Consider the following 15,221-nt stretch of genomic DNA (forward strand, 5'->3'; position numbering starts at 1 on the left):
TCAGGAACATTTGGGCATTACGCTCTCAAAATTCCGGGTTCGATAGAAACTGTACCAAACAAACCTCAAAGCTTAATTCCTCAGCTGTCATAATGCATTTTATGAAATCTATAGTTGTCCTTTAAGAGCATTCGTATCATCAGCGAGATACTATAGTATAAGCTGATAAATTGACAACAAGATATGGTCAATACATGTGGTTAATTCTTCAAATGTGAAAAGTTGATTAAGTAATGTTTTCCTAAGGCATAATATGAATTCACTAATGCTTTTTTAGTACATAATACGAGACTAATTCGTGACACTATTACCTTGCTAAATCTAGTTTTGGAAATAGCAACATTAAGCTCCTACGCGGTGTATCAGGCAAACACTTACGTCAGCAGCCATTATATCCGACATCATCGGAGCGCTTTTGAACTCATCACTGTCAAAATCACTGTCAAAAATCCATATAAAAAATTCGCGGGCAAAAGTCCGTCTCGGTGATTTGCCTCAGTCCTGTGAAAGCTGACAGAGAAGTAAGTTTGTTCCTCTCTAAATGAGATAAGAAAATGAAGAATATGAAGAACAACTGACATGAATTGAGTATTTATATTTATATTGTATAACCCTATAAGTATAACCCTTTTTAACAAAAGAAACAATTAAGTGACTAGAGTTGTTTGAAATGTTTAAGCTAGCGGTTAGATAGAGTATCTTGGTTAGCAAAAGCGATTTCCAAATAGTGGTCATCAATTTTTTAATGCAGTTTAGCGTTTTAGGCCAACGTAATGCTCTCTTTAATACAATATATTAACCTTATACGTTTGTGATAACCATATACTAATGAAGCAACACAATATGAAATAAAAGAAACGTTTTAGAAAATAATGTGTACTAACCTACTACATAGCTTTTTCTTAATGCTTTGTGTTTATTTTAATATTTCAGAATGGCCTTAAAGACGCTTTTGACAACAAAGCCTCCAACACCCTATTTTCGCCCCGCGCCAATCCACCTATGTGTGGTGTTGGTGGTGGAGCAGCCCAGGGTGGTGGCCTGGGAGTTTGACTCAAATGGTGCGAGACCAGCACAGACAAAAATGAATATTCTGGCCGCACTAACAGATGGGGATTCAGTGGCCAAAGTCACTGTATTCGAGGAGTTTGGAAAAAGATTTAAGGATGGTGGGAGTTATAATGTAAAGGGGCTGTCCCTGAGAGGGCAGTCCCCCCCATATCAATTAAATATAGCTAAGGACACGCTGTTCTTTAGGAGCGCTCCTATAGCGCTCAGTGCAGCGCTCAAACTTGAAGCAGAGCTTCTAATACACCCCCCCTCTCCACTGACTCCGCTGAGCACCTGCCGGGATGCCAGGGGCCTGATAACCGTGGAGGGCGAGGTGGTCGAGGTAAATTAAGTTTCAGCCTACGGTGGTTTAAAAAGGAAACAGGTTTAATATTAGCTGCAAATTGGTATAAAATGTCAATTAACTGAAAGATCCATTTTGTTCAGCTGTCAGCTTTAAAAGAAATCACAGGGAGAGACGTCGTTCCATTGCGCAACGTCACGATGCAGCAGGTAGGCAGTCCACTTCATTCATACATACATATATATAATAAAATACATTTATTAATTTAGATAGCTGAGTAATTACGCTACATATATCGTATGAAGGCAAACAACTGTCAAAAATCCAAATCCATATCAAACATTTGCGGGCAAAAATCCATGCTCGCGCACACATGAAACATTCGCCAACTTTTGCTGCGCGAGATGGACTTTTGCCCGCGAATGTCTGATATGGATTTATTTTGACAGTGATTTGCCTTTATACGAGTCCTCAGACACATATGTATATATATATATATATATATATATATATATATATATTATATAAATATAAATATATATAATCTATATAGAGAGAGAGAGAGAGAGAAAGAGAGAATTAAAGTAATTAAAATATTATTTCACATTACCTTCTACAGGGGGAATCACAAATGTCGCTGTGTTTCTGGAGGGAGGCGGCCGTATGGCAGCTGCAGGTGGGGGCCCACATTAAAGTTTCCCATCTTAAAGCTGGGAGGTCTAACTATGGGCTCAGACTCCAGTCCACAAACTTTTCCACCATCGAGCTAGGCCTACTTGTTTTTTTATGAAATTGAAACAAACATTCACTTTTTAGACAATATTTACACTATCTGGCTTCAACAGCAAAGTTTGATTGGGTGATGTTATGTTAAATTTGAAGTGGCTATTTAAAAAAAAAGTTGAATAAATTATAATGCAATGCCTCCATGCTGGGGTTATTTTTTTAGCCTGCTTAAAAACGATAATGATTGCTCTGGATTGTGGCTGACAGCGGGATAATGTCTACTTTTCTCTCAACAGGAGGTACGCTCAGAGGACATCGTGGGGGCACTCGGGGTGATGGAGATTGAGGGAGATCCGGGGAACCTCAACCTTCTCCTAGAAGATGGCCGTACCGTCTTAATTGAGGAGAGATTGTGGGAGCCAATCGAACTTGTCATGATTGAACCCGTGATAAAAGTTCAAATTAAAATGACAGGAAACAAGGTGCAGGCGATTGAAGTGGCAAAAAATTAAAATTTCTACTGTTATAAAATGTGTAGAAGTCATTCCACTACATTTGTATCGTGCATAATGAAACTGCCTTTTCTGTTGATTTGATTGATTTGTGATGATGTAATGATGACGTCAGGGGGCGTCGGCTATTTGAATGTCACCTGAGTAAGGCCAGGTGTGTTTTTTCTATTTCGAGAGCGGAAGGAGATATTATTTTTGACCGCATTACGCATTACGCATTGAATTCTCCTTTTATTTTGATTGTGATTTAGGTTGTTTTTGCCGAACAATGAATAAAGAATTTTGAAGTGACAATACGAGCAAATGCGCGTTGATTTTACTGACCGCTCCTACAACAAGTCAAAAATACCTCATCCGAACGCGAGGAAGGAACGCCAGGCCAGGTGGAATTGAGCGAAGCTGTCCCGGAGTCACGTCGTCTTGGATTGATCTGGACTGCGGCCAGAATCCGATCTCACCGGTACCGTGAGTAAACGAGCATATGCGCTGTTTTCCGAACCTGGTTACGATCAAACATTAAGCCAAAAATCGCAGATTATGACGTTTTTCTGACCGATTTGGATCAATGGAAAAGTGCTCAGGCCGACCCACATACTCTGGTGGATGTTGGGGACAGCGTCTCACAAACTGGCTCACGACGCTCCAGAGGTTCCAATTCTTCATCTATGGTTTCAGCACGCATGAAGATAGCTGCAGACAAAGCTGCTCTGCAGGCCAGAGCTAAAGCTCTGAAAAGGAAACACGAACTGGAAAAGGAAAAGCTTGAGCTGGGGTTAAAAATGGAATCCCTGGATCTGGAAGCAGATATTGCTGCAGCTGATGCAAGGTTAAAGGCTCTAGAAGAATTCGAAAGTGATGAAGCATCAGAATCCGGAAAAGAAATGGAAGAACAGATAGAGGCATCTGACAAAAGAGGAGATCTAACACAAATGGAGTCTGCACGGATAGGAACCGTACCGAAAAGATCCTTCCAAGGAATAATGCATACTCTGAATCCAACATTGACTGGAATCTCAAAAGGACCTGAGCAACCACCAAGGGCGACAGCAAACCCTCACACACACAGAGCTGTGGTTTCTGACGGACCACGCGGAAGAGGCGAAGCCACACCCAGAAGTGAAACACCTCAGAGCATAGATCTCACAAACATTCTACGAAGACAGACAGACTTGACAGACTTGCTAGTGATACAGCAGAAAGAGTCTAAACTCCCCCAAAGAGAGGTGCCGATGTTTGACGGCGATCCTCTCACTTTCAGATCATTTATGAAGGCTTTTAAGCACAACATCGAGGATAAAACCAACAGTAATGAGGATTGACTATACTTTCTGGAACAGTATACTGTTGGACAGCCAAAGGAGCTAGTCCAAAGCTGCTTTCTCATGAACGCCACAACTGGCTATGAGGAAGCAAAGCGCCTGCTTAAATATCACTTTGGTGATGATTTCAAAGTAATTTCTGCATATATCGAAAAGGCCTTAAACTGGAACCAAATCCGTACAGATGATGGAGAGGCACTTCATAGCTACGCCCTCTATTTAAAAGGCTGTGGTAATGCAGTTCAGGACCTCTCATACATGTCAGAGTTGGACTCACCATCTAACATGAAAAGACTTGTTTTCAAACTCCCATTTAAACTCCGAGAGACATGGCGGTCTACTGTGTGTGACATTACGGAAAGAACACACCAGAGACCTAAATTTAAGGACCTTGTCCTCTTCCTGGAAAGGCAGGTCAGAATCATCCAAGATCCCATCTTCGGGGATATCCAAGACCCTGCCAGAAGCACAAACAGCAGAACATTCAAAAGAGACCAACAGTATACAAGACCTAGCAGCAAGAAAAGCTTTGCTACAACTGTCATGCCCAAGACCGAAACCCACATGAACACTAATGCACAGGAGAGGCCGGAGAGGCCAGAGGGCATCCGTAAACCCATGGACGCCTTCATCAAACCTTGTGCTTTCTGTAACGGAGATCATGTGATGGAAACATGTGAAATGATAACAAAGATTCCCCACAAAGAGAAAGTTGAGCTACTAAAGAAAAACGGACTCTGCTTTGCCTGCTTGGTCAAAGGTCATATGAGTAAAGAATGCAAGAAACGTCTCACATGTCGTTCCTGTGAGAAAAAACACCCCACTGTCTTACATATAGATAACTTTACTCCAGGAAACAATAGGCCGGTAGCTAAGTGGGATTCAGACACCAGGAGTAATCGTATGGCTAAGGTTTCTTCTGCAGCACAAATTGCTATGGTGTCATCAGCAGCACAAAAGTGGGGCAGAACAACAGATCATAGATTAGCAGTGGTACCTGTAAAAAATAAAGGCACACAAAGGCAGCTGTTTGATAGAGACGTATGCATTCCTAGATCCCGGAAGCACTGCTACCTTTGTCACAGAAAAACTGATGGAACAGTTGTCTGTCAGAGGAAAGAAAACCGAAATCTTACTCCGAACGATGGGTCATGAAAAGCCTGTGAAAACCCACGTGATAAGAGGACTGGAAGTATGCAGCCTGGAAGGCAACAGCTTCATAGAGCTTCCTGAAGTCTTCACACAACATGCCATTCCTGTCAATCAAGAAAACATCCCTACAGAAACGGACATAAAAGGAATTCCTTACTTAAATGAGGTCCACATAAAACCCATCAAAGCAGAAGTAGGCCTATTGATTGGTACAAATGTCCCACAGGCTATGGAACCACTGAGAGTGATCAATAGCCAAGGTAAGGGGCCCTATGCAGTCCTTACATACCTAGGTTGGACTATAAATGGACCTCTCTGCGGCACTGCACCTATGGATGAGGACGGTCGACCACGGATAGCGTCCAATAGAATATCAGTAGCCAAGCTAGAAGAGCTTCTAAGACACCAATACAACCAGGACTTTTCAGAGTCTGCCTACAATGAAAAACAAGAGCACTCGTTTGAAGACAAGAAATTCTTGCATGTGATGAACAGCTCAGTCAAAAGGAAAGATGGCCACTATGAAATACGACTTCCTTTCCGTCAGGATAACATCAGTATGCCAAATAACAGGAAGGTGGCGGAACAAAGAGTATTGAATCTTGCCCGTAGATTCCAGAAAGACGAATCCTTTCGGAAAGACTATCATGGCTTCATGTGTGACGTCTTGAGGAAAGGGCATGCAGAAAGAGTGCCAGAGGAACAACTCTCCCGGAAAGACGGAAGACTGTGGTATATTCCTCACCATGGTGTCTACCACAAAAGAAAAAAGACTATCCGGGTGGTGTTCGACTGCACCTCTTCATTCCAAGGAACTTCCTTAAATCGTGAGCTGTTGCCGGGTCCTGACCTTACGAACACACTATTGGGTCTACTTCTCAGATTCCGACAGGAACCAGTGGCAGTGATGGGGGACATTGAAGGAATGTTCCATCAAGTAAGAATACCAAAGCATGATGTGGACTTCCTCCGATTCCTGTGGTGGCCAGATGGCGACACCAACCAACCGCTAGCAGAATACCGGATGACGGTGCATCTCTTCGGAGCAGTCTCATCACCGAGCTGTGCCAATTTTGCACTGAAGCGGACAGCTGATGACAACGAAGGAAAGTGTAGCACTGATGCTCTAAACACCATTCGTCGAAACTTTTATGTAGACGACTGTCTGAAATCTGTCCCAAACGAGGGCCAAGCCATCCGTCTGGTGAAAGAGCTTTGATCAGTCTGCACCACAGGTGGATTTAAACTCACCAAATGGACCAGTAACAGTCGTGCAGTCCTTGCCTCTGTTCCAGTGGAAGAGAGAGCAAAGGAAGTCAAAGATCTAGACCTCGACAAAGACAAACTGCCAATCGAAAGGGCCCTCGGCATGCGATGGGACATTGAGTCAGACAACTTTCTTCTTTTCAATCACCCCAAAACAACCATCAGTAACCCGCAGAAGCATTTTATCGGTGTTGAACTCTGTATACGACCCCCTAGGGTTCATAGCGCCAGTAATGCTGACAGGGAAAGTAATACTGCAGGACCTGTGCAAGCTAAATTGTGGATGGGATGAAACAATACCAACTGCTTACACAGAGAGATGGACGGAATGGCTAAAAGATCTTAACCTGATTTCCAGCCTAAGAATCAGGAGATGCCTTAAGCCACAAGATTTTGAAGTTGCTAGAGCACAGATGCACCACTTCTGCGACGCAAGTGAGCGAGGTTACGGGGCAGTCAGCTACTTGAAACTTAGCAGTAAAATTGGACTACCTAACATAATGTTTGTGATTGGGAAATCAAGAGTTGCACCCTTAAAGGTGGTGACAACTCCACGTCTGGAGCTTGCTAGTGCAGTTCTCGCTGCTAGGATAGACAGGATGTTGAGGAGAGAGCTCGAGTTAACCCTTGAGGACTCAGTCTTTTGGACCGACAGTACCGCTGTCTTAAAATACATCCAAAATGACGCCAGAAGGTTTCAAACCTATGTAGCCAACAGAGTGTCCACTATTCGGGATCTGACGCACAAATTCCAATGGCGCCACATAAAGACAGAACTCAACCCCGCAGACATGGCATCAAGAGGCATAAAAACCGAGAAGTTCATTCAAGAAGGACATTGGCTGAGTGGTCCAAATTTCCTGATGCAACCAGAAACTGACTGGCCAGTGATTCAAGTACCACCCACGCTGTATGACAGTGACCCGGAGGTCAAGAAGGTGGCCATGGCTTTCACTACAAGTATACTGCAGAATGAAAGGCCACTGACTCGTTTTATTGAGCACTTCTCATCATGGAACAAATTGATCCGATCATCAGCCTGGATCTTAAAATTCAAAGAAACTCTGAGACGAAAGAAAACTAGTAACACCTACCCAACCGGGTCGCAGCTGTCCGTGGAGGATTTAGCCAAGGCAGAGCAATCACTTGTGTCTTATGTCCAACAGCAATCCTTCAAAGATGAGGTGACCTCTCTACAAAGGGGCTTACCCATAAAGAGAAACAGTAGGATCTATAGACTAGATCCTATCCTCCAACATGGAATCCTGAGAGTCGGAGGCAGACTAAGTAAACTGGCAATGCCAGAGGAAACCAAACACCCTGCTATTCTACCCAAGGACAACCACCTGTCAAAGATACTCCTACACCACACCCACACCTCGATGGCTCATTGTGGAAGAAATCAACTTATTGCAAAACTCAGGACAAAATACTGGATTCTAAGAGTGAATTCTGCTGCAAGAAAGATAACAAGGGACTGTGTACTTTGCAGGAGATGGCATGGCACAGCAATGACACAAAAAATGTCCGACCTACCGCTACACAGGATAACACCTGATTTGCCGCCCTTCACCCATACAGGACTAGACTACTTCGGGCCCATAGAAGTCAAGCGCGGCCGCAGCAAAGTAAAACGGTATGGAGCCTTGTTTACATGCCTAGCAAGCAGAGCTGTACATCTGGAGATGGCCTACTCAATGGATACAGACTCATGTATTTCTGCACTGCGAAGATTCATCTGCAGACGAGGCCAAGTGAAAGAAATTGTTTCCGATAACGGTACTAATTTTGTCGGGACTGAACGAGAGCTTCGAGAAGCACTTGACCTTTGACTTGACTTTGACTTGACCTTGACTTGACACCTTGACCTCAGCAAGATCCAGCATTCGATGCACGCTGAAGGTATCAAATGGACATTCAACCCCCCTTATGGTGCTCATCATGGAGGCGTATGGGAACGACTCATCCGGATCATAAAAAAGAACCTCTACTTCATCACAAGGGAACAGATCCTGGATGACGAGAGTCTCCAAACAGCTCTATGTGAAGTAGAGGCAATCATGAATGACCGGCCCATCACAGTCTTATCCCAGGATGCAAAAGATCCAGAACCTCTGACACCCAACCACCTGCTTCAAATGAAGCGAATGCCGACTCTTCCACCTGGACTCTTCGACAAAAGTGATACCTATTCCAGACGAAGATGGAAGCAGACTCAGTATATAGCGGATCTCTTCTGGAAACGCTGGATACGAGAGTACCTCCCATTGCTACAGGAGAGACAGAAATGGAATAAGATCAAAAGGAACCTAAAGTATGGAGACATAGTGCTGATCATCGATGAAAGCTCACCACGCAACTCCTGGCCTATGGGCCGAATCACGGAAACCTTTCCCGACAAAAGGGGACATGTACGTCGTGTCAAGATCAGGACACAAAATGGCACCTTGGAAAGGCCCATCACAAAGCTGTGCCTTCTACAAAACATGCCCTGATTAGATCCTCGAATAGACTTTGCCCCCTTTTCTTCGACCCTTGAGAGAACTAATTTTTCTTTTCTCAGGAATTTTTTGAACCCGTTTTGCAAAAGGGACTATTGAAACTAAATGGATTATATTTTTGGCCTTTTTTCTTAATTCTATGGACACGAGACAAAGGACTCTAAAGAATGTGCTTCATATGTTTAAATGTATGAATTGTCCTCTACCGGTCAATTAGGGGCCGGAGTGTAGAAGCCATTCCACTACATTTGTATCGTGCATAATGAAACTGCCTTTTCTGTTGATTTGATTGATTTGTGATGATGTAATGATGACGTCAGGGGGCGTCGGCTATTTGAATGTCACCTGAGTAAGGCCAGGTGTGTTTTTTCTATTTCGAGAGCGGAAGGAGATATTATTTTTGACCGCATTACGCATTACGCATTACGCATTACGCATTGAATTCTCCTTTTATTTTGATTGTGATTTAGGTTGTTTTTGCCGAACAATGAATAAAGAATTTTGAAGTGACAATACGAGCAAATGCGCGTTGATTTTACCGACCGCTCCTACAAAATGTATATGTTTATAAGATTGTGTTCATAATGTATTAGTTATGTGTTCATTTTGTTTTGACTTGTTACTTATGTTCAATTGTTTTTTACGCTTGTTTATAATTGTTATTTGTTGCAATAAATATTCAACCGTAGCAATGTTGTCCGTCACTGTTCATTTTGAATGCTGCATGTGACTTATTTTCAGTAGAGGTTTCTTATCCCTTTAGCAATGATGGCTGGTGGAACACTTCCTATAGGACCATCCAATCAATTTCAGCAAACATTCAAGTATTAGTTAATAAAAACAATTAAGGTATCAAAAGCATTAGTACCTTGCAGTTGGGTATAATTTATTCCAGCACTAAAAAAGCAGTAAATAACACTGACATCTTATTTCTGTCACCCTCACAGGTAATTCAGTATAATATTTATACATTTTATATTATGTGTCGTTCAAACTATGACGTTATCAATCGATAGGCCTCATCAAAAACATTACAGTAAGAATTCCCTCCATGGGGGTTATATTTTGAAATGTTGGCATTGGGGAAGGTAGAAGGACACTAGAGAGAGCAAAGGTGAAAGAGAGGGAGGGAGGAAGAGCGAGAAAGGGAGAGAAAGTGAGAAAGGGAGAGGGGGAGGAATGGAACGAGAGGAGGAGGAAGGGAGAAAGAGTGGGGGGGGAGAAAGAAAGAGGGGGAGGAAGGGAGAGGGAGAAAGGGAGAGAGAGGGGGAGAATGAGAGGGAGAGAGAGAGGAGGAGAAATAGACAGACAGACTGACTGACTGATTAACAGTGAGAAGAGGTCAGGGTGGGGGGGGGGGGAGGGGGGGCGAGTGTCTTTATCATATTGGTCTGTTGACAGAAAGCATAGCTGCGTCATGTGACTCCACTAATCAGGTCATAGGAGCAGCTGTGAGTCACAGACAGATCTTGCAGCATGTGAGTGCAAGTAACCACGGCAACGACGCACCTGTGCTCATTAACGAGCTGCTGCAAAGGGCAGACACGGGACAGCGAGTTACACAGAATCCACACCTCAAACAAATGACCACCAGTGCAAAACTATAACAGCTATCTAAAATTTTTTTACGAGACCCAAGACTCTACCGAACGCATGGATGCGTTTTTTATGTCTGTCCGGTAATAAATACGGCTCCTGTCGCAGTTTACAAAACGTGTACCTTCTGGATTTTTTGAGAAATATGTCGGCAGATTTGTATTGGAGCCTATGGGGCTTTTGGCAGAGGTTGTGTCACTCTAACACTCCTTTAGCCAAAACTAAAGAAATGTGGGATTCCATGAAAACATTAATCCAATCAGCACAACCATTCCCTCATTAATCTGAAGAAATGAAGCCTCACGAGTGTATATTTTGGCTGCAAGGACAGAAGTTCCATATTTTTTTAACCAGATTCTGGCGCTGTCAAGTCAAAGCCCGGAAGCCGGGAAAGAAGCTGAATATTTGAACGGTTTTAATAGCTGAAAGTGTGAAGGAGGTGCCACGGAAGAAATAGAATAATAAGTTGAAATAAAGAATAGAAGAACAATACTTATAAATAAAAAGGAAACACTTTCTGCAGAAGCCGTTTTTTCCCACAAAGATCCCACAAGATGAACCCAAAGTGCCTATAAGAAAAACTTTTTAAATAGATGTATACCATAGACCAGGCAGAACATTATTTTGTCACTACCAGTAGTTTGAGGTGTGTGCTATATTTCAAAATATGCATTTACATCCCGTCTTTACATCCTTTTTTGACTCATTATCTTCCATTGAAATATAATAAAATAATATAGATAAGTACAGTGCACAAGTACTGTTGTATTGATCATAATGTATTTCGTGGAAGATAACATCTTAGAGTGAGAAATTTATCAACAGTTTTGTGAACATTGGTCCCTTTGTTTGATATTCATGAATACATTCACTATAGTTTCAATAGTTAACAATATGGTTCATTTCCTACAATCAAAGGCTTTTCACATTGTTTCAGAACCTAGGTTAATACTCAGTTCAAGACTTCAAGGTCCAGGAGCCCTGGACAGATAAGTCTTGTCAACATTGACATTTAGACTATCCCAACGTTAAGCTCAGTTTACTGAGGCTCACAGAGTCATGTTCATGTTTTAGTCATGTTTTAGCATCTGAAGATGACACACAGGATGGATTTCACAGTCTTACAATTTAACACTGGGCAGTCTCAGTAGAGTTTAGGTTATCCTAAGGATTGGTGTACACATGTGAAAAACCTTGAATATACCTACCAGCTGTAACCCCATACTAATGACTCATTGTGATACAAATATGTAATTTCTTCAAGGTTAATTCATTCGTATGCACGAGGCAATCAAACAAACATTTCCATCCTTAATTGACTGACTGTTGACTCTTCCTTGCAGTCACACACCTGATCCTGACAAAATAAAACAGGAAGTTATTGTTAGAAACTAAAGACAAACAAATGCAGAATAACTAAACTTTCTAAAAATGTTTATAATTCACAGTAATGAAATACCTTGTATTCTGCTGCAGAGCAGATCAACATATAGGTCCAGTGCAACTGAATACGCTGCATAATGTTCAGCTTCTTTTATGTGTTCAGCCCTCTCTGCAGTCTTGAGTGTCTTCATTGTGAAGTGGAGGAATCACAGAGGAGGAAGACCTGAAGGAAGAAGTGTATATAAAATTAGAATGTTATATTGGATGTACGATTAGAGTTATTAAGAACATTGCATTCATACAAAATGAATTCGTGACTGATAACAAAATTAAAACAAAACATAAGAAATCACATATGAAATAAGAAAACAATACCTTATCATCTGTTGTGAAGAAACATCAACACTGGCAGGGAGAACACGTGTCTCTGTGGTCCAGCAAGTGTTGATGATGAACAGTTAACACGATGCTTCAACATCTGCTCTGCTGCTGCAGTGGTGGCAGGATGTCCTGGTCAGTATGAGCTGATCCAGAATCTCAGAGCCAGACAGGAAGTGATGCAAAGACAGGCAGGTGTTTTCTCGTCCTTTGCTTTGAAGAATGACGGCGACAGGCAGGAAGTCAAATGTGTCCCTATGAGGTCTAACAGTGATGGGTCCTCTGTTGATTGACAGTTCAGTTGGTGCTGCAGTCTTTGGCATGTCTTAGATGCTGTGAGCTGATCCTCATAGTGCAGAAGGAGCTGAGGCCAAGACTGGATGGTGTCTTTACAGAGGACAAGGGAGGACTGTGTCTCCTGTCCATCAGAAAGAAAAATTAACACTACAAAGACACATGAGAACTTTGTCTCCTGTCCATCGGAAAGGAAACGCAACACTATAGAGGACACAGGAGGACTGTGTCTTCTGTCCATTACAAAGGAGACTTAACACTACATAGGAAACATGACAATTGTGTCTGCTTTCAATACAAAGGAAACTTAACACTACATAGGAAACATGACAATTGCGTCTGCTTTCATTACAAAGGAAACTTAACACTACATAGGAAACATGACAATTGTGTCTGCTGTCAATACAAAGGAAACTTAACACTACAGAGAACACAGGATAATTAAAATTAAATTAATGGGGATGTGTGGGGTTTCAGCTGGTAGGTACATTGCTGTGCCATGCCATCTCCTGCAAAGTACACAGTCCCTTGTTATTTTTCTTGCAGCAGAATTTACTCTTAGAATCCAGTATTTTGTCCTGAGTTTTGCAATAAGTTGATTTCTTCCACAATGAGCCATCGAGATGTGAGTGTGGTGTAGGAGTATCTTTGACAGGTGGTTGTTGTTGTGTTCAAAAATGAAGAAACGCCGGACGGACAGAGGTCATCGCTGATCAAAAGGTTCAAATCAAATGTATTTAATAAAGGAGATGGCGTTGCGGTAAAAAGAACATCTCAGCTGAAGAGCCGCTGGTCTCAGCGACCAACAGGCCCCAGGTCAGTCCTTTTGACCATCCCTAGTGCCCGTCTGTCGTCTCCACCAGCGAACTCGAGAACAATGGTTCCTACAGGTATTTATAACAATGCTTAAAGGTGTGAAAGTCAGTGTCCACACCTCTGGGAGTGGTCTTCTGGTGAGTTCAATGTAACTCGGGATTTCGAATGATCCTTAGTCAATATCAGTGGTTGTGCAAGTATTACATGCATGCATTCCAGTTGATTACATTACATCAAATACAATCATAACTGCATTGATATTATTCTACTACAGTTGCAGAATTACAGTGGTTTTACAATATTGTCATTACTTTATTGATTACATAGTTTCCGAATCATGGCTGTATTCTAGTGTACACTATATGCATTTTTATAAATTTCATGAACCGGATCGTCTATTTGTTTCTAATATCCTACATTGTCCTTGGGTAGAATAGCAGGATGTTTGGTTTCCTCTGGCATTGCCAGCTTACTTAGTCTGCCTCCGACTCTCAGGATTCCATGTTGGAGGATAGGATCTAGTCTATAGATCCCACTGTTTCTCTTTATGGGTAAGCCCCTTTGTAGAGAGGTCACCTCATCTTTGAAGGATTTTTGTTCGACATAAGACACAAGTGATTGCTCTGCCTTGGCTAAATCCTCCACGGACAGCTGTGACCCAGTTGGGTATGTGTTACTCATTTTCTTTCGTCTCAGAGTTTCTTTGAATTTTAAGATCCAGGCTGATGATCGAATCAATTTGTTCCATGATGAGAAGTGCTTAATAAAACGAGTCAGTGGCCTTTCATTCTGCAGTATACTTGTAGTGAAAGCCATGACCACCTTCTTGACCTCCGGGTCACTGTCATACAGCGTGGGTGGTACTTGAATCACTGGCCAGTCAGTTTGCGGTTGCATCAGGAAATTTGGACCACTCAGCCAATGTCCTTCTTGAATGAACTTTATGTGGCGCCATTGGAATTTGTGTGTCAGATCCCGAATAGTGGACACTCTGTTGGCTACATAGGTTTGAAACCTTCTGGCGTCATTTTGGATGTATTTAAAGACATCGGTACTGTCGGTCCAAAAGACTGAGTCCTCAAGGGTTAACTCGAGCTCTCTCCTCAACATCCTGTCTATCCTAGCAGCGAGAACTGCACTAGCAAGCGGAGTGGAGTTCTCTTGATTTCCCAATCACAAACATTATGTGAGGTAGTCCAACTTTACTGCCATGTTCACTTGCGTCACAGAAGTGGTGCATCTGTGCTCTAGCAACTTCAAAATCTTGTGGCTTAAGGCATCTCCTGATTCTTAGGCTGGAAATCAGGTTAAGATCTTTTAGACATTCCGTCTATCTCTCTGTGTAAGCAGTTGGTATTTTTTCATCCCATCCACAATTTAGCTTGCACAGGTCCTGCAGTATTCCTTTCCCTGTCAGCATGACTGGCGCTATGAACCCTAGGTGGTCGTATACAGAGTTCAACACCGATAAAATGCTTCTGCGGGTTACTGATGGCTGTTTTGGGGTGATTGAAAAGAAGAAAGTGTCTGACTCAATGTCCCATCGCATGCCGAGGGCCCTTTCGATGGGGAGTTTGTCTTTGTCGAGGTCTAGATCTTTGACTTCCTTTGCTCTCTCTTCCACTGGAACAGAGGCAAGGACTGCACGACTGATACTAGTCCATTTGGTGAGTTTAAATCCACCTGTGCAGACTGATTGAAGCTCTTTCACCAGACGGATGGCTTAGCTCTCGTTTGGGACAGATTTCAGACAGTCGTCTACATAAAAGTTTTGACGAATGGTGTTTAGAGCATCAGTGCTACACTTTCCTTCGTTGTCATCAGCTGTCCGCTTCAGTGCAAAATTGGCACAGCTCGGTGATGAGACTGCTCCGAAGAGATCCACCGTCATCCGGTATTCTGCTAGCGGTTGGTTGGTGGCGCC

At 42.6% G+C, this 15,221-nt stretch overlaps 1 long non-coding RNA gene across 1 annotated transcript; it reads left to right on the plus strand.

The window, feature by feature from the left end:
- Window positions 1-1,916: 1,916 nt before the first annotated feature.
- Window positions 1,917-2,883, plus strand: LOC144391323 (uncharacterized). The gene is made up of 2 exons (XR_013455239.1): window positions 1,917-2,030; window positions 2,377-2,883. It is a non-coding gene; the product is annotated as an uncharacterized LOC144391323 (long non-coding RNA).
- The last annotated feature ends 12,338 nt before the right edge of the window (window positions 2,884-15,221 follow it).

This window comes from Gasterosteus aculeatus, chromosome Y (genome assembly GCF_964276395.1).
Source record: "Gasterosteus aculeatus chromosome Y, fGasAcu3.hap1.1, whole genome shotgun sequence".
NCBI classification, from domain to species: domain Eukaryota; kingdom Metazoa; phylum Chordata; class Actinopteri; order Perciformes; family Gasterosteidae; genus Gasterosteus; species Gasterosteus aculeatus.